Source organism: Canis aureus, chromosome 24, assembly GCF_053574225.1.
Source record: "Canis aureus isolate CA01 chromosome 24, VMU_Caureus_v.1.0, whole genome shotgun sequence".
In the NCBI taxonomy this organism is placed as follows: domain Eukaryota; kingdom Metazoa; phylum Chordata; class Mammalia; order Carnivora; family Canidae; genus Canis; species Canis aureus.
This window is the reverse complement of record NC_135634.1, coordinates 9,548,424-9,574,595: the sequence shown is the minus strand read 5'-3', so window position 1 is coordinate 9,574,595 and position 26,172 is coordinate 9,548,424. Positions and strand designations below refer to the sequence as shown.

The 26,172-nt window shown below is 36.8% G+C and overlaps 2 long non-coding RNA genes across 7 annotated transcripts in view; both read right to left on the bottom strand.

Annotated features, from left to right (window-relative positions):
* Positions 1 to 26,172, bottom strand: part of LOC144295735 (uncharacterized) — a 240,340-nt gene that overhangs the window by 90,919 nt on the left and 123,249 nt on the right. The gene's annotated exons all lie outside the window — the stretch shown is intronic.
* Positions 11,344 to 17,344, bottom strand: LOC144295738 (uncharacterized). The gene is made up of 3 exons (XR_013362830.1): positions 17,301 to 17,344; positions 12,662 to 13,878; positions 11,344 to 11,415 (listed from the first exon to the last, which is right to left on the bottom strand). It is a non-coding gene; the product is annotated as an uncharacterized LOC144295738 (long non-coding RNA).

The window sequence follows — 26,172 nt, the reverse complement described above, 5'->3', positions numbered from 1 at the left end:
TGCAGGGGTGTTTTCTATCTACAAATCAATCAAAATAATACACCACATTAACAAAAGAAAGGATCAAAACCATATGATCCTTTAAATAGATGCAGAAAACACGTTTGACAAAATACAGCACCCTTTCTTGATAAAAGTCCCAAGAAAATAGGAATAGAAGGAACATCCCTCAACATCATAAGGGCCATATATGAAAGTCCCACAGCTAATTTCATGCTCAGTGGGAAAAAATGCAAGCTTCCCCCTGAGGTTAGGAATATAACAGGGCTGTCCAGTCTCAGACAACAAAAAGAAATAAAAGGCATCTGAGTCAGCAATGAAGAAGTCACACTTTCACTCTGGGCAGATGACATGATACACTATGTAGAAAACCCAAAAGACTACACCAAAAAAACTGCCAAAACTGATATGAGAATTCAGCAAAGTTGCAGGATATAAAATCAATATACAGAAATCTGTTGCGTTTCTATACACCAATAATGAAGCAGCATAAAGAGAAGTCAAGGAGAAAAGAAAGAGAGAAGTCAAGGAATTGATTCCATTTACAATTACATCAAAAGCCACACAATACCTAGGAATCAACCTAACCAAAAGACAAATGATCTGTACTCTGAAAACTATAGAAAACTTATGAAAGAAATTGAAGACACAAAGAAATGGAAAAACATTCCATGTTCATGGATTGGAAAAACAAATATTGTTAAGATATCTATACTACCGAAAGCAATCTTACCCATTCAATGCAATCTCTATCAAAATACCAAGAACGTTTCTTCAGAGAGGTAGAATAAACAATCCTAAAATTTATATGGAACCAAAAAAGACCCTGAGTAGCCAAAGTAGTTTTGAACAAGAAAACTGAAGCTGAAGCATCATAATTCCAGACTTCAAGCTTTATTACAAAGCTGTAATTATCAGTATTGACACACAAAAACAGACACATAGATTAGTAGAACAGAATAGAGAACCCAGAAATGGACCCACAACTATATGGTCAACTAATCTTTGACAAAGCAGGAAAGACTATCCAATGGAAAAAAAGTCTCTTCAACAAACAGTTTTGGGGGCAGCCCAGGTGGCTCAGCGGTTTGGCGCTGCCTTCAGCCTGGGGCCTGATCCTGGAGATCCGGGATCGAGTCCCACGTCAGGCTCCCTACATGGAGCCTGCTTCTCCCTCTGCCTGTGTCTCTGCCTCCCCCCCCACTCTCTCTGTGTCTCTCATTAATAAATAAATAAAATATTAAAAAAACAGTTTTGGGAAAAGTGTACAGTGACATGCAGAAGAATGAAGATGGACCACTTTCTTAAACTATACACAAAAATAAATTCAAAATGGATGAAAAGAAATGAAATGTGAGACAAGAAACCATCCAAATCCTAGAGGAGAACATAGGCAGCAGTCTCTTTGTCTTTGGCCATAGCGACTTGTTACTAGACACATTGCTGGAGGCAGGGGAAACAAAAGCAAAAATGAACTATTGGGACTTCATCAAGATAAAAAGTGAAGAAAACAATCAAAACTAAAAGGCAGCTTTAGGGAATGGTATAGGATATTTGCAAATAATATGGTGGATAAGAGGCTAGTATCCAAAATCTATAAAGGACTTAACAAACTCAACACCCAAGAGATAAATAACCCAGTTAAAAAATGGGCAGAAGACTTGAACAGACATTTCTCCAAAGAAGACATACAAATGACTCACAGACACATGAAAAAAAGGTCAACATCACTCATCATCAGGGAAATACAAATCAAACTCACAATAAGATACTACCTCACACCTATCAGAATAGCTAAAATTAACACCTCAGGAAACAACAGATGTTGGTGATGTGTGGAGAAACGGAAACCCTCTTACAGTGTTGGTGGGAATGCAAACTGGTTCAGCCACTCTGAAAAACAGTATGGAAGTTCCTCAAAAAGTTAAAAATAGAGCTACCCTATAACCCAGTAACTGCACTACTAGGTATTTATCTAAAGGATACAATCATAGTGGTTGGAAGGGGCACATGAGCCTCAAGTTTACAGGAGCACTAGCAATAAAAGCCAAGTAATGGAAACAGCCCAAATGTTCATTGATGGATGAATAGATGAAAAAATGTGGTATATATATATATATATATATATATATATATATATATAATGGAATATTACATAAAAATGAAATCTTACCATTTGCATTGACATGGATGGAGCTAGGGGGTATTATGCTAAGCAAAATAAGTCAATAAGAGAAAGACAATTAACATATGATAAATTATATGCCACATATTTGAAAACCAAGAAATGGATACATTCCTGTAAACATATCATCTTCCAAAACTGAATCAAGAAGAAATAGAAAATCTGAACAGACTAATCACTAGTAATGAATTTGAATTTGTATTCAAAACTACATACAAAAGACTAAAACCAGATGTATTCATAGGTGAAATCTACCAAACATTTAAGGAGGAGTACATTCTATGAGGCCAATAATACCTTGAAACCAAAACCAAAGACACTACAAAAAAAAAAAAAAAAAAAAAAAAAAAAAAAAAAAAAAAGGCCAATATCCCTGGTGAACATAGATGCAAAAATTCTCAACAAATTATTAGCAAACCACATTCAACAAAACATTAATAGGATCATTCATCATTACCAAATGGGGCTTATTCTGGGGAAGCAAGGATGGCTCAATATTCACAAATCAACATGACACATAACATTAACAGAACAAATATGAAAAGTCATATGATCATCCCAATAGATGCAGGAAAATAATTTGACAAAATTCAATTAATGTTTATAATAAAAATGCTCAACAACATGAATTTAGAGGGAACATCCTCCAACATAATGAAGATCCATATATAAAAAAACTAACATAACATCATACTCATAAAAAACAGAGAGCTTCTCCTCTAAGATCAGGAACAAGACAAGTATGTCAATTCTTGCCACTTCTATTCAATATAGTATTGCAAGTCCTCACCACAGTAATCAGATAAGAAAAAGAAATAAAAGACATCCCTACTGGTAAGATAAAGTTAAACTGTCACTATTTGCAGATGACATAATACTATACATAGAAAATCCTAAAGACTTAATCAAAAGACTATCAGAAATAATAAGTGAATTCAGTAGAGTTCCAGGATACAAAATTAATACACTTAAATTGGTTGTGTTTCTACATACCAACAATTCAATTGTACCAAAAATAATAAAATACTTAGGAATAAACTTAATCTAAGAGGTGAAAGTTCTGCATTCTGAAAACTACAGAACCCTATTGCAAGAAATTGAAGATGACACAAATAAATGGAAAGATTCCATGCTCATGGATTGGTACAATTAAGACTATTAAAATGTCCCTACTTCCCAAAGTAATCTACAGATTCAATGCAAACCCTATCAAAATACCAACATTTTTCACAGAAATAGAACAAATAATATTTAAATTTGTGTAGAACTACAAATGACCTGAATAGTCAAAATAATCTTGAGAAAGAAGAACAAAACTGTAGGTATCACAATTCCAGATTTCAAGATATACTACAAAGCTGTAGTAATCAAACCAGTATGGTACTGGCACACAACAGACACATAGATAAATGGAACAGAATAGAGAGCTCAGAAATAAACTCACGCATATATAGTCAGTTAATCTATGATAAAGGAGACAAGGAATATACAATAGGGAAAAGACAGTCTCTTTAATAAATGGTGTTGGGAAAACTAAACAACCACATGCAGAAGAACGAAATCAGACCACTTTCTCACACCATATACAAAAACAAACTCAAAATGGATTAAAGACCTAAATGTGAGACTGGAAACCATAAAAATTCTAGAAGAAAACAGAGGCAGTAATTTTTAATCATTGACTACAGAAACATTTTTCTCAGGCAAGGGAAATAGAAAATATCAAAATAAAAACTTGCACAGTGAAGGAAGCCATCAAAATGAACAGGCAATCCACTGAGTGGGAGAAGATACTTGCAAATGTTATATTTGACAAAAGGTTAATATCCAAAATACAAAGAGAACTACAATTCAACATCAAAAAGCCCCCAAATAATCCAATTAAAAAATACACAGAGTACATAAATAGACATTTTTCCAAAGAAGACAAGTCATGGGCCAACTGATACTTGAAAAGATACTCAACATCACTAATCACCAGGGAAATGCAAATAAAGATCACAATGCTATATCACTTCATATCTAGCAGAATGGGTAAAATAAAAAGACAACAAATAACAAGTGTTGGTAAGAATGTGGAGAAAAAGAAATCCTCATGCCCTGTTGGTGGGAATATAAATTGATGCAGCCACTCTGGAAAAAAATATGGAGTTTCCCCAAAAAACATAAGAATAGAAATGCTATATGAGCCAATAATTCCAATACTGGTATTTACCCAAAGAAAACAAAAACACTAATTTGGAATGATATATGCACTTCAATGCTTATCACATTATTTACAATAGCTAAGAGGTGAAAGCAACCCAAGTGAAGACAAAAAAGAGGTGGTGTGTGTGTGTGTGCACACATACTTACAGTGGAATACTACTCAGCCATGAAAAAGAATGAGATTCTGTCATTTGCAACAATGTGGGTGGACCTAGAGGGTATCATGTTAAGTGAAATAAGCCAGACAGCAAACAACAAATACTATATGATTTCACTGAAATGTGAAATCTTAAAAGTAAAACATGAATAAACAAACAAAAACCAAACATTTATTTCCAGTTTTCATAACAAAGTAGTGAACTTTTGATACCTGGAAAATCAAATTACACAGAACACATAGTGGAGAAATAAGATACTACACAAATTACATCTTCCATGGCACAAAATGATCCTTTCCTTAAGATAGTATGAGGAACTCACAAATTTACCTGGATTTCTACACCCACAAATGAACGTTTCTGAAAGCTTAAAATAAAAAAAAATTTAAAAAAACTTCCAGTGTGAGGAGCAGAAAAGGAAAAAAGAATGAAGAAAAATGAACAGAACCTAAGAGACATGTAGGACACCATGACTGATATCACCATATGCATAATAGGAACCCTAGAAGGAAAGATAGGAAGGGGGCAGAAAGAACATTTGAAGGAATATTTATTTATTCAAAACTTAACACATTTGATAAAATCAATCAATCTACATATGTAAGAACCTGGACAAATTACAGAAGGATGAATGTAAAGACTGCCACACTAAGATACATTATAATCAGCTGCTGAAAGACAAAGAGTATTCCAAACCACATGACAGACTCGTCATAGGCAAACAGTCCTCAATACAGCACATTTCTCATCAGAAACCATGGAAGCCAGAAAGGAATGACATGACATTGCTAAAGTGCTGAAAAACAAACAAAGAATCCTCTGTCAACACTGTCCTTTAAAAATGAAGGAGAAAGTAAGACATTCCTGGATAAACAGAAGCTAGGAAGTTCATTGCTACTAGACTGGCCCTACAAGAAATGAACGAAATCCTTCAGCAAAAATGAAAGGAACTTGAGGCCGTACAAAAAATACAGAACTCTAGTAACGGTAACTACATAATTAAAAATCTAAAATCTGGTATTCTCATATCTTCATTTTGTAACTCTTCTTTTTATTTCCCATATGATTTTTAAAATAAATGTAAAACTAATCATAATAAAAATGAGACCCGAGAATCTGCATTTCTATCAAGTTCCCAGGGGATGCTGATACTGCTGGCCCAGGGACCACACTTCGAGAAGAGCTACTCGATAGGATGCTTCTCTGGTAGAATGGAAGTACATTCTACTTCAGATCAGTGATTGGTCCTTCAACTCCAGAACGGTTATCCGTGTAATTATAATAATCGCAGACACTCACCTAGATGCACACCTGGCAAAAAAACACATTTCACCTTCAACTTACAATCGACCACCCTACAGCTCTTATTTTCTGTTCTCAAATATGACTGATAAATAATTGTTAAATTATGACTTGTTAACACTCCTGAACTGCATATGGCAGTGTAGTACTCCCTGTTTTCACCACAAACAGTTCTTCTGTCCCCCTTTTAAGTCCTTGTAATGCTACTCCTACCCAATTTCTTTACCAATGCACCCCTAAAGTATAAGCAGTTGAAGAGTATTTGATACAAAGAAAAGAAAGCTTTCCTACTTTTCCTCTGTCTCTTTCCTATCAAGCCTGTTGCTCCTCTTCTTCCTCAGTGGCACTGAGGCCCCACAAATAGCTCAACAGGGGCTACTGTGTTAACTGAATAATAATTTATTTCAGCTTTCCTGGTCACTACACTTTTGCTAACTCCACCACTCACTCTGACACTTTTTCACCCACTCTTGTTAGTTTTTCCTCTCTTTCAAGGAAAGAGATAACTAATATAAAAAATATTTATTGACCTAAACTCTGCATATTGCAACTCCTGCCTCTGGAAATCAAAAAGCTGCTGCTTGCTGAGTAGTTTATTAAAGGAAAAAATTCCTTTTGTTTAGTTGATTCTTTGCTTGTATTATGAACAGATTGATTACAGAGTGACTTCAGTGCTATCCACTTACATGTACGCATGTCCAATCAGACACTAAAGTCTAATGGTGTCTGCTATATATTGCACGATCTAGCAAACAGGTAATATATATGGAATATTGGCTATGTGCAAGCATCTGCGCTGAGTGCCTTACATAGCTTACATACTTAATTCTCATAATTACCCTATCAGGTAGATAGTAATATTATGTCTATTTTACAGATGAAGAAATTATAAGTTTAGAAAGATTAAGTAACCAAGGTCACACAACCAAATAGCAGAGCGAGGTTTAAAAACCAATGAAAACATAAATACATTTTACTCCAGGACACTCGACTGCTTCCCACTTATTTGCTGGCCTGCTCATCAGAAATTCACATAGTCACTAAATATACACTGAGTTCAAATCCCAGAGTCCATTAAAGCTGTCTTCTCTTTCCATTTTTACTTCTATTCCTGTGTTTAGGGAAAGGACTTTCATATCCACAGACAAGGATGTGGATAGGAAACACAATTCACATGTTACGGCTCTCCTGAGACCATTAAAATTCTATCCCCTCCTTTTTCCCTGATACTCTCCAAAGGTTTCATTTGGCCATGACAACAGAATCACCAGTTTCAGTTTTCTGCCTTCAAAAGTTCTTCCAATCTCCATGGGCCAATGGACTTTGATTTTCTATTCTTGGAGGTTTCCATCAGACAAGCCTATTTGCTGGTGTATTTCTATAGGGGGTAGAGAGGAAATCCATCCTGACTTTTCAGAAGAGCCTTTAATGAATTTCAAATCCAAGTTGAAATTGTTCATTTTTCCTTGGCAAAACTCCATGTTACTGGAAGGCAGGTATAGGAGGAAGCAGCCCAGGGCCTCCCATTTTTGTTGTTTGTTCTGTTTCCCAGAGATCCAGTTTCATGTTTTGAAAACTTTAAGAGAAAAATCAAATTTACCAGGAAAGACAACACCCTGAAAAATCAAAATAGCGAGGGGAAAGCAGATAGCTTCCTTTAGGATGGGGTTTTACCAAGTTTTCCTGATTATGTTTGATTTTGACTTTTAAAAGCCACCATAGATTGCTGTGTTTATTTCCCAGGTTTCCATTTCTAACATATGACCCTCATTTGGGTGAAAAAAATAATCATTTCTTGCTCCTTGGAGCAAACTGCTTTCTGCTATTACGGAAGTGAGGAAAAATGAGCTACATTGATGATCAAAACTGAGAACATGCATGAAACAATACTATTTTGTATAAGCTTGTATTCCCTGATTTTTTTTAACTCCTTACTGAAATAGAACACATACACAAAAAGGCACAAAATATAAACCTTCATCTTAATGAATGATCACACAGGAAACACCTGTGTGCTCTCTGAAAAATATAGCACAACCAATCATTCTTCTGTCCCTCCCACTTGCCACCTTCCCTTCCTTTCCAAAGGTAATCATTATCCTGATATAAGTCAGTTTTATTTTTGAACCATATATAAATTGAATTTTATGTGTTCTTTTGTGTCTGATTCCTTTCACTCCATAGCATATTTGTGAGATACACCCATGTTGTGTGTTGTAGTGATTCATTAATTTTCACTATTGCATACAATTTTGTTGATGATTATGCATACTTTACTTATCTGACCAAATGTTGAATGATATTAGGGATATTTCCTGTTCAAGGATCACACTAGTAATACTACTATAACATTCTTATACATGTTCTTAGTGCACCCATGTGTGCATTCTTGGAGGACATATACCACAAGTGGAATGGTTAGGTTAAGAGAGAATCTGTGCTTAAAGCTTTATTAAATGATTCAAAGTTTTTCTGAAATGGCCAGACCAATTTATAACTCCACCGGTAGGGTATGAGGGTTTCTGTTATTCTACATTTTGCCAACAACTTAGTATTTTTGTTCCCAGGTGTTTGAAGAGGTCCTTCCCTTTAATGCTCAACTAATATCTATTGAGGTTCCATTTTGTATAACTACAGAAAGATCAGACTTCCTATGAGTTTGCCTCAATAATTTCAGAGACTCTCCAGAGAATGGTTACATGTCTTATAGATCTTTCATGGCTGTCAACTTGGCCAACATCTATTTTCTTTTAGACAATTCCTTCATTCCCTGGAGGTTACTGCTTGCTGACATATACCCTCCTCAAGGCCCTTTTGAGGAAATAGACTTTTCTAGTGGAGAACTTGGTGAGGACCTTGCAAGAAAGAGAAGCTTAGGGGATAAGGAATGAGTGATGGATTCTAAAAGCTGTGATATGCATCCATATTAAAAAGCAACTGGAGTATAGGTGAGTAGAAACAATTTTAGGTAAACATCAGAGGTTTAAGAATCTTCAAGTTGATTTACTTGGGACCTCTGCCTTATACCTTGATGCTTAGTTTCTGTGATGCAACTAGGCTTTCCTAGTTCTCCTAGTTGGTGGGCATTCCTCTTGTCAATATTGTCATTAAATCTGGGCAAGAGGGATCCCAGTCCTGGGCCTGGTACTGCTGCTCTGGACTTCCTCAGGTTATACTTCATCCCATAGGGCAAGGAGTGCTCAGAGTCAAGGAAACACAAACTCCTTCTACAACACACTTCATGTACACAGCACCTCAGAATCACCTGTCTAAACAACCTAAAGCCCATTTTCAAAGATTATGTGTGCTTCATCACTGGGCCTATCTTTCTGAGGCAGACACTACATGGATGCAGAACCATAGGCCAAGACAGCCAAGAAATGGCTGACTACTGGGATGTGGACAGCACTGGGATGTGAAAGTGGGTTGACCCCAGATATGTGTGCAAGTCCCTTCACACTTCTGAACTGAGCTGGAGGTAAAGTGAGAGAGAGCAGCATTGGAGAGCCAAGAGCTAGACCAGCTCTCTGTGCTGCCATGTGGTAGTGTAGAACTTTTGAGGAGTTTGATAATTTTGAATTCAAGTCTGGCCTTCCAAGTTTTCAGGAAGGTATATTTGTCCAGGCAGGAAGATAAAACATCTTTCATTTAATAGTTTTTTTCAAGAGATTTATTACAACTTTTAAGTATTTAGACACATGTGAGGGCCTATATCTGTACCCTGGTTCTGGGTCCTACAAATGTTAGTGAGGTCTTGCTTCTTATTTAAACCTCTACCTCTGCTTATCTGCTCCAGCTTGATTCTGGCTTCCACCTCTGGAATCTTCCATGTAATGCCTAGCTGATATTAATTAGTTCCTGGTAACATTCCCAAGCCCCTCTACTGTGGGTTTTGTTTCTCAACTCTTTCTAAAGTATATGGTGGCTGAGATTGTCACCCTGTACCTCAAGCTTCAAGGGTTCTATCATATCTGTTGATTAATACCAAAGAATGTCTTTTCCTTTTCCCCCTTCATCTCATCACCAAGAAAACTTTTTTGGCTTTCTAATTAGTCAAAGAAACATCTGTAAGACATAACATTGTGAGATGAAGAGCTACCAATCTCTTTAATGACTTGGATACATCAAGAGAAAACAGACTCCTTGATCAAGAGCCTTTCCCAGATAACCCATCACAATAAATAAAGTTAAGTTTTCACTATTTGATGTATCTGAAAGTTGGAGAAAATCCCTGGGTTGATTTGTAGGAAGACAGAAGCTTAAAGGAAAAAGTTGAACATCATATAAAAGAAATTTTGGCTCAATAATCTAATCTCACTGCAAATAAGTAATTGCCCACCAGCTCTGGGCATGTAAAATAATAGAAAATACAGAAGAAAGAATCAGCAAAATGACCTAACATATATATTTTCCCTTTTAAAATTATGAATGAGGGATCCCTGGGTGGCGCAGCGGTTTGGCGCCTGCCTTTGGCCCAGGGCGCGATCCTGGAGACCCGGGATCGAATCCCACGTCGGGCTCCCGGGGCATGGAGCCTGCTTCTCCCTCTGCCTGTGTCTCTGCCTCTCTCTCTCTCTGTGTGACTATCATAAATAAATAAAAATTAAAAAAAATATTAAAATTATGAATGATTATTGTATTATTTACATATTAAAATAAAACGATTTTCATGCTGATGGCAGGATTCATTTTCATAAGAGAACAGTGTTAAGCACCTTGATGACTTTATCCACTGTGGAAAAGGAAAGTGGTCTCTAGAGGTTAGGAAAAAGAAAAGAAAACAAAACAAAACAGAGAGGTGGTATGGGATTCTTTTAAGTTCCAGAAGTAGTCTGAGAAGGAAGAAAGAAATGGAAAACAAGTCAGAGGGTGGACAGAGGACTGAGAACAGAGTCAGCTAGCAAGAAATCCTGAGATAGGAATGGTGAGAATGTTGGCAATGGCTGAAAACTAGCTCAGACTAAGATTCAACTGCAAATTTTCTCCTACACTTTGCAATATTCTTCTCCTGTTTTCTCTCTACAAATTTTGGAGTGAAATATTTCCTCAGAACACTGTTTTGTATAAGGAGTATTTGGAGGAATCAAGAATGAAAAATGATGCTTATTTATATTAATATAAGAAGGAAACAAATATCAATCATAAGAGAGAAACACAAATGAAATGGAAAGTTCTACAGTGACATGAAATAAGGTATGACTTGGAGAAATGTAATCTCCTTTAGAATCTCTGGAAACTGGTAGTGATGCTCTGTTTCCCATCATTTGTGGGACAACTGCCAAGCTATCTGAATATAAATGCTGAAGGGAAGATGGTTCTTTCTGGAAGGCAGAAGGATTTGGGGACCTCATATGATGGTACCTGTGCCATCTTTACAAATTCAGGCTGTCTTGAATCTGCAGAAAGAATTTTACGGAGACAAGTACATATAGAGTTAACTAGAAATTATCGAATTATTGATAGAACAAACTTTTAAAACTAAAATGCTCACTGAGTAAAGGATATATTTATAGTGGGCATTAGTTGACAGGTATTGTACATTTTCTGTTCTCAGCATTGCACCTGTGTGTGAGAAACACAAAAGACGTGTCAGAGACAGTTTCTGCTCTATAGATGGCAACAAATGACTAAGTAACATGAAGCATTAAAAGGACTGGGTGCTCAGGCGTGAGCTGTAAAGGTCATGGGAGTTCAGAGAAAGAAAAGATCAGCTGAGACACAAGCATCCAGAGAGAAGGAGCTGTGGCTGAGGGAGGGCTAGGCCCAAATTGGGGAGGCTGAGGGGACTAGGGGGATGATGTGGCTTTCTAGGTTGAAGAAATAGCACACACACAAGAACAGGTGCAGGAATTTGGTATGGAAAGGAGTACCATATTCACTACAAAATGAATGAATTGACCTGAGCAGATGGTTCTTCCCCAAGGGGAGTGTTCTGAGCTTCTGTTGTTTTGGGGGCAGGGAAGTTAATGGAGAACTTCAAAAGACCAGGCTGGGGGCAATGTATGTTACTGAGCCACATGAAGAAATTTAATAAATGTCATTTTATTTTAAGCGAATTCTATGCCCAATGTGGGACTTGGACTCAATCTCAAGATCAAGAGTCACTGGCTCTTCTAACTCAGCCCATCAGGTGCCCCAATAAATGGCATTTTAGAAATATTTGCCCCACAGGAGGCTACAGGATGGCCATGTAAATGAGAAACCTGAGGCAGGAAGGAAATAGTGGCCTTAACTGAGTATGAGTAATGTGTGACCAGACAAGGTTGTGGGATCACAGTGTAGTCAAAGGATCTTGAGATTTTTTCCCACATTTTCAGCCCAGCTCTAATTAGCATTATACCTTTGAAAGCCTTCCCCACATAAAAATACACCATTTAATAGATCCAGCTCCAGTTTAAGCTATTTTCAGTCTGAGAGAATTCTCCATCCAACTTTTTAACAGAAACCCCTTTAAAAATTCACTTCCCATTTTGGCAACTTTTGGGCTCTTTTTTTTGCATTCTTTTTTTTTAATAATAAATTTATTTTTTATTGGTGTTCAATTTACCAACATACAGAATAACACCCAGTGCTCATCCCGTCAAGTGCCCCCCCAGTGCCCGTCACCCAGTCACCCCCACCCCCTACCCTCCTCCCCTTCCACCACCCCTAGTTCGTTTCCCAGAGTTAGGAATCTCTCATGTTCTGTCTCCCTTTCTGATATTTCCCACACATTTCTTCTCCCTTCCCTTATATTCCCTTTCACTATTAATTATATTCCCCAAATGAATGAGAACATACACTGTTTGTCCTTCTCCGATTGACTTACTTCACTCAGCATAACACCTTCCAGTTCCATCCACGTTGAAGCAAATAGTGGGTATTTGTCATTTCTAGTAGTTGAGTAATATTCCATTGTATACATAAACCACATCTTCTTTATCCATTCATCTTTCGTTGGACACCGAGGCTCCTTTCACAGTTTGGCTATTGTGGACATTGCATCGAGGTGCAGGTGTCTCGGCGTTTCACTGCATCTGTATCTTTGGGGTAAATCCCCAACAGTGCAATTGCTGGGTCGTAGGGCAGGTCTATTTTTAACCCTTTGAGGAACCTCCACACAGTTTTCCAGAGTGGCTGCACCAGGTCACATTCCCACCAACAGTGCAAGAGGGTCCTCCTTTCTCCACATCCTCTCCAACATTTGTGGTTTCCTGCCTTGTTAATTTTCCCCATTCTCACTGGTGTGAGGTGGTATCTCATTGTGGTTTTGATTTGTATTTCCCTGATGGCAAGGGATGCAGAGCATTTTCTCATGTACGTGTTGGCCATGTCTATGTCTTCCTCGGGCTCATGCATTCTTATAAGCTTGAGAGAACCAACCCATTTCCTAGAGGGCTCATGCATTACATACCCCCTATAGGAGAAGTGAAGATTAAAATTTATTGTTATTTTGTCTTTGTGGTTTCTATGGTCACAGAGCATACGAGATGATGAGAATATGTGATGTCAGGTGTCTTGATGCAAGCAGGCTCTTGTTGGTGGTCAGGCTGGTGACAGCTGTGATAGGTTTGCAGTGTTATGGGAAGCTTGATAAATGAATACAAAATGTATAACTGGTATTGTCTAAGTGATTGTGACATAATTTACACTCCAACTGTGAAACTGCAATAAACTAATAAATCCAGGCCAAAGGCAAGGAAATCCCAGATGTCAGACCATTCTGCAAACCAAGTACACAGGCCTCAGTGAATTTATGATCTCTCTGTCTTTGACTCCTTTCTCCCATTTTGGAGATTAGTTCCTCTCTTTAATTCTATCCCACAAAATGTGCAAGCTCAAACTGCCTCACAAACCTTCTTCATCATTAATCCTCAGATTAATTTCAGCATTTGAAAATGCTAAGATGCCAGAACTTTAAAAAAGTAGAACTTTGCTGTCTGTTTCATTAATCACTAGTATCTTTGTCTCCAGAGATAAGTGCAACATTAATAAAAGATTCAGGAAAGCATTTTCCATGTTGATTTAAGTGGGTTTCTGGGGTCACTTAAAAAAAGCATAAAACATTCACTCATTATTCTATATACACTAAGTTGCTAAAAGGTTATTTCTCATTTCATGATCTAATAATCTAAGTTATAGCTTTAGTCCTTAATTAAAGTAGGACTGGGAAACACATCAGATTCTCATTTATAGGAAAAATAGGATTTACTTATATTTATATAAAATTGTTTTAAAAATGCAAATAATGGGATCCCTGGGTGGCGCAGCGGTTTGGCGCCTGCCTTTGGCCCAGGGCGCGATCCTGGAGACCCGGGATCGAATCCCACATCGGGCTCCCAGTGCATGGAGCCTGCTTCTCCCTCTGCCTGTGTCTCTGCCTCTTTCTCTCTCTCTCTCTCTGTGACTATCATAAATAAATAAAAATTAAAAAAAAAATAAAAATAAAAAAATTAAAAAAATAAAAATGCAAATAATGTAAGGCAAAGGAAAATTTTAAAATGTATCCAGTGCACCACAGTCTCATAGAACAAATATTTAACAAATAAATGAATGAAAGAAAAATATCATGGAGATATTCGCTATAGACTTCTGTTTTAAGTTTGGCAAGGCTAAGTCTCAGGATGCCAGTTTTTCTCTTCAGCTGTCAAATCTGTAATTTGGCTAGCATTGATGATTTACCTAAAGCAACAGGGTGTGCAACAGGGATGGTTGTTGGAAAAAAGATAATTTAATAAGTACAACTGCACTACCATAGTTAAGTATAAGCATTCATCACTACCTACCAGAAGAGTTTCTGTCTCACTTCTAATGAAGAGTAGAGAGAGAATTGTTTCTTCCTAGGCATCACTTTAATTAAAAGTTAATGGGAATAGTTTTAGGTTTTACCTAGAAGAAATTTGATGACTTTTCATTTTCTCCAACTTCGGTTCCAGCACCATCTTTCTCATGAGCCTCACTGGGAGGGTGTTCTCCTCTGTCTTACTGTCTATAAAACCAAGTAGCTCAGAGAGTTGCCATCAATCAGTGTGATAAGTTCCCTATCCCATGGTTTTGTGGAAGACACCTGAAACAGTGCTTCTGCAGACTTTGAATCATTGTTCAGATCAATTAGGATTTCAGAATATCACTATCAGGGATGTTTCCTGCATGTTTGTGTTCCTGGAAATACATATCATGACACTCTTAGTTAGGGCTGAATAAATGCTTAAGGAGTGAAGGGGTCAATGCAGGTTTTTATGTCTATTTGGCTTTGGATCTTTGTTTCTTTTCTTTTTCTCTCTGCATAGGAGGAAAGTACTGCAATAAGGGATTAGAATAATTTGATACTTAAAAAACTCAAAGGTTGAGACAATGCCACATAAAATTGTTTGCTGGGTAAACTTTCAACACTAAAGTTATCTCTGGTTATGGTGTAAGATTTTTAGAAGCTTTGAGGGACTTTTAATCTGTGCCAAAGGCCCAAGTGATTCACGACTAGCTTCTTTCTCTACCTGTGTGATTTTAATCTTGTTTGCCTACATACCAGAACAAGCCATGTTACAGTTTGTTTTACAAGCCAAGAAGATGAGATGTACTTTCTTTATATTTTCATTAGTGAAGATATCTTATGCTTTGAAAAAAAATTATGCTACATTTTATGCTTTGAAAAAATTTAAAGAAAGACATAAAATATGAAGCTGGAGAGGCAGAAAAACACAGCAGATTAAGAGCTGGAAAACTTATGCTGCTGCATGACCTTGGGTAACTTACTTAATTTCCCTATAGCCTGAGTTTCTCATTTGAAAAGTGGGGGGTGATAATATTACTTAACTCATAAGATATTGTGAGGATTGAACAAGATATATACAATATCTAGACAGTGAGGCACACATAATAAATTGTATATAAGTACCAGCCATTTGATATTGAGCTTTACATTAAGTAAGTGTGGATGCTGGGGAGAATAACTCACCAAAAACAATTTCATGAATATGAGCATGTTTATATAACAGAATATTATGCAGGAGAGGTAAATTCCAACAACATATGTAAAAGAAAAATATTTTACAAATTTATACTTAATTTTACTATTTTAAAATCAGAGATATTGGTGGCATATTAATTATGAAAAAAAATTCTAGGGAAGTTCCAATAGACAATGACTTAGAGATTTTCAACCTTGATTCACATTAGAAATCTCTTGGGGGAGCCTGTTAGCCCATCATATTGGGGGCCCAGTCTTCTGCATTTTTGAGAAAATCCCTAGGTGATTCTGATGTAAAATGAAGGCAGAAAGAATGAAAGGGGAGCCAAGATCTGGGCCTGGGTTAAAAATAGGAGTTGGATATGCTGCTCAGGCATTTGGAATCACAGTGAATTTCACTCAGCATTCCCAAGCCACAAACCAGAATAATCTATTCAAATCAGATCAATCCATAAACTTGTTACTGGATATTTCTGTTTGGGGTTCACATTTAAAAGGCATTTATTTTCCAATCCACTACTATAATCTTTTGCTTTGACAAGGGTGAGAGGTTTCTATAAAGGAAGGGAAAGCCCTAGGCAGGAACTCATTCCTCATGATTCATCTTACTTTCAAGATCATTAAAATGTACCATTTTCTTATGCTTAGATGCTATGTACACACACGCACACACACAGACACACACACATTTTCCAAGTCTTTGGCAATAGATGCTTCAAAGTGGAAAAAAAAATCGATCAAAATAAGCCTGAAATTTTGCCTATTCCCAGCCCCCACCCTTTTCTCTTGTTAAACCACTTTGGTGGGATGAGGCAGAGATAAAACAAGGAAAAGTTTTAATGTGATGAGTGAGTGAATTCAAACTTTGCAAAAGTTTGAAAGCCTGAACTAGATTTCTGAACTTTTATAAGTGATGCTGATGAGATTAAAACAACTTGTCTCATTTCCTGGGATCAGGCCCCATCCAAAAGGAAAAGGATTTTCCTGAAAATTTTATCAAAATTAAAGTTGCTTTAAAGGAGAGATTTTAAAAATAGTGGAGAAAACCTGACACCAGGCATACTCACTATCTATTTATTTGAAAGAGTGGGTCAGAATTTGGAAAGATGTGAAAGTGGGGAATGTTGTATCTTTTGAAGTTTGGCCTTATCAAAGTCTCAGATTGGGCCTATTTCATTCCCAGTCCTCAGTGTTCCCCATTTTAGCTCAATTGTTCACATCTCTAACCAATTAATCCAGTAACGCAGGCCCTCCTTATCCATAAGAGGTACATTCTAACACCCCAGTAGATGCCTGAAAAAGTGGAGAGGATCAAACTCTAAATATACTATGTCTTTTCCTATATATACATACTTATGATAAAATTTAATATATAAATGAGGCACAGTAAGAGATTAACAACAACAAATAATAAAATAGTGTAATTGTAATATACTATCATAATAGTTATGTGAATATGATCTCTCTCTCTCTCTCAAATATCCAACTGTACTGTACTCACCCTTCTTCTTGGGAAGATACAAGATGATAAAATGCCTATGTGATGGGAAGAGGTGAGGTGAATGATGGGGGCATTGTGACATAGCATTAGATTCCTATGACTTTTTTTCTTTTTTAAGAGAGAAAGCACATGCACTGGGTGGAGGGGCAAAGGGAGAGAGAAAGAATTCTTAAGCAGACTCCCTGCTGAGTATGGCACCCACTGCACAGGTCTCCATCTCAAGACCCTGAGATCATTACCTGAGCTGAAATCAAGAGCCAGTGGCTTAACTAATTGAGCCACCCAGGTACGCCTGCTACTGACCTCTGAGGAGATGTCAGGAAGAGGATTATCTGCATCTAGATTACAATTGACCACAAGTAACTCAAACTATGGAAAGCAAAACCATGGATAAGGGAAGACTACAGTATCATATTTTTAACAAGGTTTTGTTTCACCACTTTGTGATATTATTTTGAATTCTTAATTATGTTAAGTTACACTGGAAATTTAAATTATTGATTATTTTAAATTCATATGTGTTAGACTATTCCTGGACTACTTATTTTGTGACATTGATTTATATCTTTATTTTGAATTAGTATCAAGCTTGGCAATCATATTTCTAAGGTGTATTTTAATATTGACAGGATAACTTCCTTAACCTTCCTCTTCCTTTTCAATATATACTTGGCTAAGCCCAAATGTCCATTGACCTAATGGGTGTGGAATATACATACACAATAGAATATTACCCAACCATCAAAAAGAATGAAATCTTGCCATTTGCAATGACATGGATGGAGCTAGAGTGTATTATGCTAAGAGAAACAAGTCAGTCAGAGAAAAGACAAATATCATATGATTTCACTCATATGTGGAATTTAAGAAAGAAAACAAGTGAACATAAGGGAAGGGAGAAAAAAAGAGAGGGAGGCAAATCATAAGAGACTCAACTATAGTGAACAAACTGAGGGTTACTGGAGAGGAGGTGGGTGGGTGATGGGCTAAGTGGGTGTTGGAGATTAAAGAGGTCATATGTAATAAGCACTAGGTGCTATATGTAAGTGATGAATCATTAAATTCTACTCCTGAAACCAATAGTAACTAACTAGAATTTAAATAAAAACTTGAAACAAAAAAATGTATAAAGTTAATAAATACACACATACACATGCACACATGTACTTGGCTATTTATCTATTTGTTAACCTAGTATTACTTAAAATGATCAACAATGTTGAAAAGCCTTGTTAGGATGCTTCCCACGATAGACTAATAAATTATTTTGGAAGCAATGAAGGTTTTCATTATTACATCTGCCAATCAGAGAACATGGTACAATTCTCCAGGTTTTAGTTGCTCAAAGTGTAGTTTTCTTATTGTTTAGGAGATTTCTAGATGCTTGGTGATTTTTAGTGCTATGGTAAAAGTCATTTTCTAATTAGTTATTGTTAGCATAAATGAGTTTTCTCTTTGTATAACCATATGATTTGAGAATAATTGAAAAATATCTCTTTCAACAAATTTACCTCTTATTTCTGTTATACATCTTACATTACCTAAAATCTCTGGGACATGTTGGATAATAAAACTCTAGTTAGCACTTTGGTTTTATTCTGAGTTTTATTGGAACTTCTTCTAGCATTTTCATTTTAACTTTGATGTTGCCTATGGTTTAAAGTAGATATTTTTTTATGTTATCTTATAGGAAATTGCCTGGGTCTGGGACTCACACTTCTGCGTAGTCTCCTTCCATTTTGAAGAAGGCTGACCTACGTAACTAAGAAGGATATTATGACAATGATGTCTTGTGACTTCTGAATTTTAAGCTGATAATTTGTGGGTAATTTGATTTGCAGCAATAGACAGCTCACACACTTTCAAAATTAAATTTAGAAGAATTTCTTTCAGCCAGTTATGGTAACAATTATATTAAATGCCTTTTAAATATCTATTGAGATGGTTCATTTTTTTCTTCATATTTAATCTATCAAAGTAATGTTTTATTTTATTAGCTTGCCTAATATTTATCTATTCTTTTCTTCCTAGATAAGATCTTCTTGATTATGGTAGATTATTATTTTAATATATTCTCTAACTATATTCTAGTGATTTATTTGGAATTCTCTTAATGCATTTTAATAAATGAGATTGGCCTATAACTTTATTTATACTGAAATAGAGATTATCCTACTTTATAAAGTCATCTGTTTTTTTTTTTTTTTCTGATATCAAGTTATAATTTAGAGGGAATCACCTGTACTTTGGAAGGAACTATCATGAAAACCTCTGAGCCCAGTACCCTCGATTGTGCTTTCTGTGATAACATTCTCAAACTCCTTCACAGTTATGGGTCTATCAAGATTTTCTACTTGAATCAATTTTTATTGTTTATGAGCTACAGAAAATGTTAATTAAACCACTCAGATTATTAACCAGTATATTTGCTTTTGGCATTATTTTTCTCATGGTTTTGGAAAAAAAATCTGCCTAAATTAAAAAAACAAATGTGGAGAAACTGAATCCATTAGGAGAATTAAACATCCAATGGGGGGGGGGGGGCATGTCCTTTATAGCAGGAACTTCTTGATGTGTCCTCCGTAATAGAAGCTAGTTTGGAAAATGATTTAGCTGTTTTACCCAAGTGGAAATGTATCAAACATGCAGATGACATGTGAAGAAGGAAGTGGATCAGCAGAATCCAGGAAAAACTGAGAGGCTAACTTAAGGAGAAAGCATGCTTATAAAGCTTGCTTGCCACTTCCCAAAGAAACAAGATTTTGCTTTTGACAATTGAGGTAACTTATCCAGACACATTAGCCATTGAAAGGAAGTGAGTGAATGGTAGCTAACACATTTACCACTTTGAGGTACCAAATTAGAAGTGGAAAGTACTTTGGTTGCATCCTCTTTTGGGAACAGCGACGTTTGCCCTCACTCCTGTCCTGTCAACAATTCTGCTCACTGCTCAATCTTGGCTATAGCTTCCATCATGTTCATTATTCTCCTTATCTTCATTGACATGAAATAAAAGTTTCCCCCTGGCCTGTGAAGTTTAGAGCTATTTACTTTCTTAATGGCTTGAATCAATTGAACTCTGCCACTTGCTCAGCACTTGGAGCTATATTGAGAAACGTTTTGGACAGCCAGTACAATTTTTATCTCTTGCATAACATCCTGAAAATTCTATCAAAGAAAAAGCTCAATTCAAACATAAGTTCCCTGCACGCCCCCCCTCCACGGTATCATAATAATTGGCCTTTTGCTCATTTGCTTTGTCTCATGTCCTTATATTAAATGAACTTTGAATACACATTCCAGAAACCTCTCAATCCTGTAGTGCACTTACATTGGTTTCTACAACAATTCTTTCCCCCATCAAAAAAAAAAAAAAAAAAAAAAAGTCATCGCCTTCCCCTTTGGCTTCAATGGACTGGCTGGCCATGACCACTGGTAATTGATGCTTCTCTAGTCCCCAGCCCTGGCAGCATTCCCAAATCTGTACTTTTTTTGCTCTAGTCTTTGAAGGCTTTCTTGTTTCACACTAGTTTGTCAGTGATATATCCTTTAATGTTTTGCTCACAGCTGCAGTGGAAATGTAACACTGTTCTTCCCCTTGGCTAATTGTTTTCCCAAGGCCATGGGTGATAAGGCTCTCCTTTGCTCATGAGGCTTAACACCATCAAAAAGCTGTTGTTTTACCTTTCAAGACCAATGGGTGGTTTAAAAACATTGGCAATTTATGGGTCTTGTGATCACCACAATAAATACTTACTAGTTTCTTAAGCTCTCCACTGTCCCCTAAGAATTTTAAATGCTGACACTGCATCAAATCTTTGCTAGGGTTCTTTAAGAATTTCCTTAAAGATTTCCTCACCACTTCTTATCAATCAGCCTGATTGTTTTTTTTGTTTGTTTGTTTGTTTGTTTGTTTGAGGAACTACCCATTTTAGAGTGTGCTGCAGCCAACCCATATTGAGTTTCTGGAAATAACTTTCTCTTCCTCCAGGTGCAAATAATGTGCCTGAGTTTTGGCTATTCTCATTCTTTGCTCTTTAATGAAAAAATCCTTGTGATTGAGATTTTTAAAATGTTCTCCATGTAACAATGAAGTAAATCCAGGAGGAATGCAGTATATCTGAAAGAGCAAACAGCATAGACATTGACTCAAGTCCTATATTCACCATTTACCAGGCAAGTGTCCTTGAGGAGTTTACATCCTGTCTCTAATCCTGCATTTCTATGACAGTAAAATGGGATTATGATAATATTTACCTCCTTTAAAAAAAATATAAAATGGCTCACTCAAAAGTGTTTTATAACATGTAAAATATCAGAGGCTGTTAATAACTACTTTTCAGCTTCTGTTCTTGCAGAGGAGAATGGACACATAAAGTGCTTTTGTTTATTTGCCATATTCAGGATTCTGCTCCTTGGAGAGAGCCGTAGCATGGCTTATGTCAGGCTGCCAGACCACTGGTGTAACAGATCAGCTTATGTTTTTATTCCTTCTTTAGCATGAGCCTACAGTCTTGCCCAGGGCATGGATAATTTAGCCACAGAATGTTTGCTTATTAATTTTTTGTCGTCTCTTGGTTGGCTATGTTCTCATACTCATCTCGAATTCTGTTTGCTTTGTGTTTTGCTATTTTTTAATAAGGTTGCTAGAAATTTAATTTAAATGATAAAACAAGATAAGCTTTTGGTTCTATGTATTTTATTATTTTCAGTTTTCTAATTTTTCAACCTTAAAATTTTAATTTCTTTTTTCCTTTTTTTAATTTTTTACTTGAGCTAAGTGTTTATTTTCCTGCAAAAGTTATATGGTCTTTCCCATACTAACTAATATATAATCTTAAATTCACAATATACATAGGACATGTATATTTGCTAATGATTGCTCTTTCCTGATAGAGACATAAGACACCACACATCTCTATTGTCTTATGAGAAATTTATATTCACAATGATCTCTAGTAAGGTTATTACTTAAATCTGTTCCCTGTGCAGTGCTTTTTAAAGTTTTTCCAGGGAAAAAAGGAAAATAGAAGAATATCTTGATAAATCACATTATCTCACCTCTTTCCTTTTTTTCTGTTAAGTTCTTTTTTTGCTGTGACTTGCATTTGCTAGCCCAACAATGCCACTTAGAATGGCAAATCAAGTTCAAATACATATTTTTGTTAAATAAGGAAAAATGTGGTATCACATTGTGGTTTTGATTTGTATTTCCCTGATGCCAAGTGATATGCGGAAAATAAGATACAGCACAGAGGATAACAGGGGAAGGGAGGGAAAACTGAGTGGGAAGTCATCGGAAAGGGAGAAAATCCACGAAAGACTCTTAGTTATAGGAAACAAACTGAGGGTTGCTGGATGGGGTAACTGTGATGGGCATTAAGGAGAGCACATGATATGATGAGCACTGGGTATTATACACAACTGATAGATTATTTGAGCACTACATCTGAAACTAATGATGTACTATATGTTGGATAATTGAATTTATTTTTATTAAGATTTTATTTATTTATTTGACAAAGAGGGAGCACAGGCAGGGGGAGCAGCAGAAGGAGAGAGAGAAGGAGGCTCCCCACTGAGCAGGAAGCCCAATGCTACTCAATCCCAGGACCCTGAGATCATGACTCAACCGGAAGGAAGAAGCTTAACAGACTGAGCCACCCAGGTGCCCCTGGCTAATTGAATTTAAATTTTAAAAAGGGACAGTGTGAGAATTCTCATTGCTTATTAGTAGGAAAATGGGTGGTAGCCTGTTTTTACTAGTGAATTTCAGTTAAGTTTACATTGACTTTGTTACCGTCAGATGAGCCAGATAAAAATGTTAATTCATTTGAGTGAATCTGTATCAATACTTCTTGACTAAAAAGGTAATGAATATGCCTCTTTGTATCATCTATACCATTATCAAGAAGCTCTTCTCTTCCACTAATTCAGAGATACATGCACCCCTTTGTTTACTGCAGCATTCTTTACAGTAACCAAGATATGGAAGCAACCCAAGTGCCCATCAATAGATGAATGGATAATGAAGAGGTGGTTTATATACAATGGAATATTACTTAGTCATAAAAAGAATGAAATCTTGCCATACATAACAACATGGATGAACCTGAAGGGTATTATGCGGAATGAAATAAGTCAGAGAAAGATAAATCCTGTATGATTTCATTAATATATAGAGTCCAAAAAACAAATGAAGAAACAAAATAGAAACAGACTCATAAATACAGAGAACAAACAGGGGGTTGCCAGAGGAGAGGGGTTTGGGGGGGACAGGAGAAATAGGTGGAGGGGATTAAGAGGTACAAGCCTTCAGTTATAAGATAAATGAGTAATAATAAAATAAACTAACACAGTCATGAGGATGAAAAGTACAGCACAGGGAATATAATCAATAAAAAAAAGATTTTAAGAAAAAACTCTGCTCTTCAAGGGAGCAGGAAGCTGCATTTCTGGGTATGCTACTCTGCCCTTAGCATGTCATTTAATGAAATCACTGTGATGTACCTTTTAGTTGCAACACAAATAGGACTTGCCCCACATCTTACACTCTTGATTCCTTTTGCTAGGACAGCTTATTGATGTTTAATTACACATAGACACACACAAGAAATGGGATAGCATTCTGCCCTAGTTTATCCAAAATCCCACATTAGGCACTCCAGAATAATTTTATGTTTAGTGCATTTCCTTATATTTTTACAGAATCACTGGGTTGCCTCCCCCTACCAGCTACTCTGGATCCTGAACCCACAAAGTATTGACATGCAGCGTTAAAAGGTGTCTGTTTTATAAAGAACAGAGGCTGCAAAGCAGAGGACCTTTCAATGAGTTCTCTTCATACTTTACTGTGGACACACCAAGATAGTATGCTCAAATGGCTGTTATTTTAGAAGCTGGTCTACTGTAAACATTTTTTCCCTCTGGGCAGCATTTTGCATTTGTATCAAGAGTAGCTGGCTCCTCTCTTCCAAGGAGAACTTCCTGTCACCGTTGTTCCCCAAGAACACTGCTTCTGGGGTGACTTATAAACAGGCCCTCTAGACTCCCACTGACCTGCAAATGTGCTTGGAGGCTTGAACTCCATGAACACCTTTTGGTAGCTAAAGAGAGTAACAAATTAGCCAGCTAGAATTAGCTAGCTAGAATCAATTTATCACTCCCTGCTTCTGGGCAGAAGAAATGAGACGTGGAATAGAAATATTTCCAGGGCAGAATTTGGAGACATCTGGAGCTTGGAGCAACTTAAGGTCAGGCCTGAAAGTTGAGTTACTAATCAAGGGATGCCCATCTATTGTGTGCCAAGCACTGTGCCCAGTGAAGGTGTTACAATGTTAAGTGCCATCAGGGGCCACCATGGTAGCTTGGATGATGAAGGCAGACCACAGGGTTAGCCAGTCACTCTGCAAGTGTGTGGGTTGAGGAAAGCATCCTGCATTTATGTCTGTGGACACACAGCCAGGCAGGCCTAAAACAATCACCTCCTCCAATCAGCAAATGGTTTTGGCTACTGAACCACCAGCACACTCCTCAGCAGGTTCTTTCTATACTTGACTAGCTCACCCTTAACCAGAAACATCTACTGTGGCATATCAGAAGTGTAGCTCTTTTCCCTAGTTCTGGGCTATTCTCAGACTATCAGCTTGAAACAAATCTATCAGAAACACTTTCTAGAGAGCTTGCCAGATAATGGTGTTAATTCTTCCCTAACCTTCAGAAAACAAAGCATTGTGATTTCACTTTATTTAAAAATAAATTCTAATGAAATACCTGATGCAAATCCAGAAGTACCTATTGGCAAAATCCACTCCTTGCTTTGAAATGAATTCTAAAACACATTGGCATTTATCTTTGATTTAGAAAGGAGGAAATTGCTTTCCTTTTTGTTCTTTAAAATGTATGTAACTATTATAAGGGGAAAATCAGAGGATGTGAAATACAGAAATTGAATTATCATCCAGTACACTACAGCTTCTTCTCCAGAAAGTCAAATGCCATTTGCCTTTGAGCTGATGATCTTTCTTTGGGATCCTTATAGAGACTTTTCCACCCTTTCTTCCTCTTATATTGTCCAAATTAAGTTTTTATCGTTTCAGGAGCTCTAGTTGTTTTTCTTTTATGCAGGCTATGCTATACTAGTAATCAGAGTCTCTGAGAAATAAGTAGGTCACATGAATATATTTCAAAGTAGGATTTGCTGCTCAGAAAGAATCATTATGGAAATTACTGGGGAAATAAAATTCAGGCATTTGATGATGGTGGTGTAAACCAGATACTGCCTAAAATGAACGAGAGCCATTGCGTTTAGAAATTAGCAGGCCATTGGTAACTTTCCTAAGTATAATAAAAGTATTTACTTCATAGGATTCAGTTTCTGTCCTCACACTGTTTAAAGTTCATTTTCTTTTTTTTTTTTTTAAGATTTTATTGTTTTATTCATGAGAGACAGAGAGACTGAGAGAGAGAGAGAGAGAGAGGCAGAGACACAGGTAGAGGGAGAAGCAGGCTCCATATAGGGAGCCCAATGTGGGACTCGATCCTGGGTCTCCAGGATCAGGCCCTGGGCTGAAGGCAGGCGCTAAACCACTGAGCCACCCAGGGATCCCTAAAGTTCATTTTCTAGCCTGGCCTACAGTATCAGATAATGGAAAACATATGTCTCCTAAGAATGAGTTTTTATTCACCACTGGCTAAGGTGTATCACAGAGACACAGATCTGGACACTAGTGAAAGGTGGTAAAGACAGATTTTATTCAGTATTATTACAACACGGGAAAGATGCTACAATAAAACTGAGCTCAACTCCAAACGCAGCAAAAACAGCTGGGAATTTATAGGCAACTAGCAGAGTGAGAGGCGACAGTAGGTA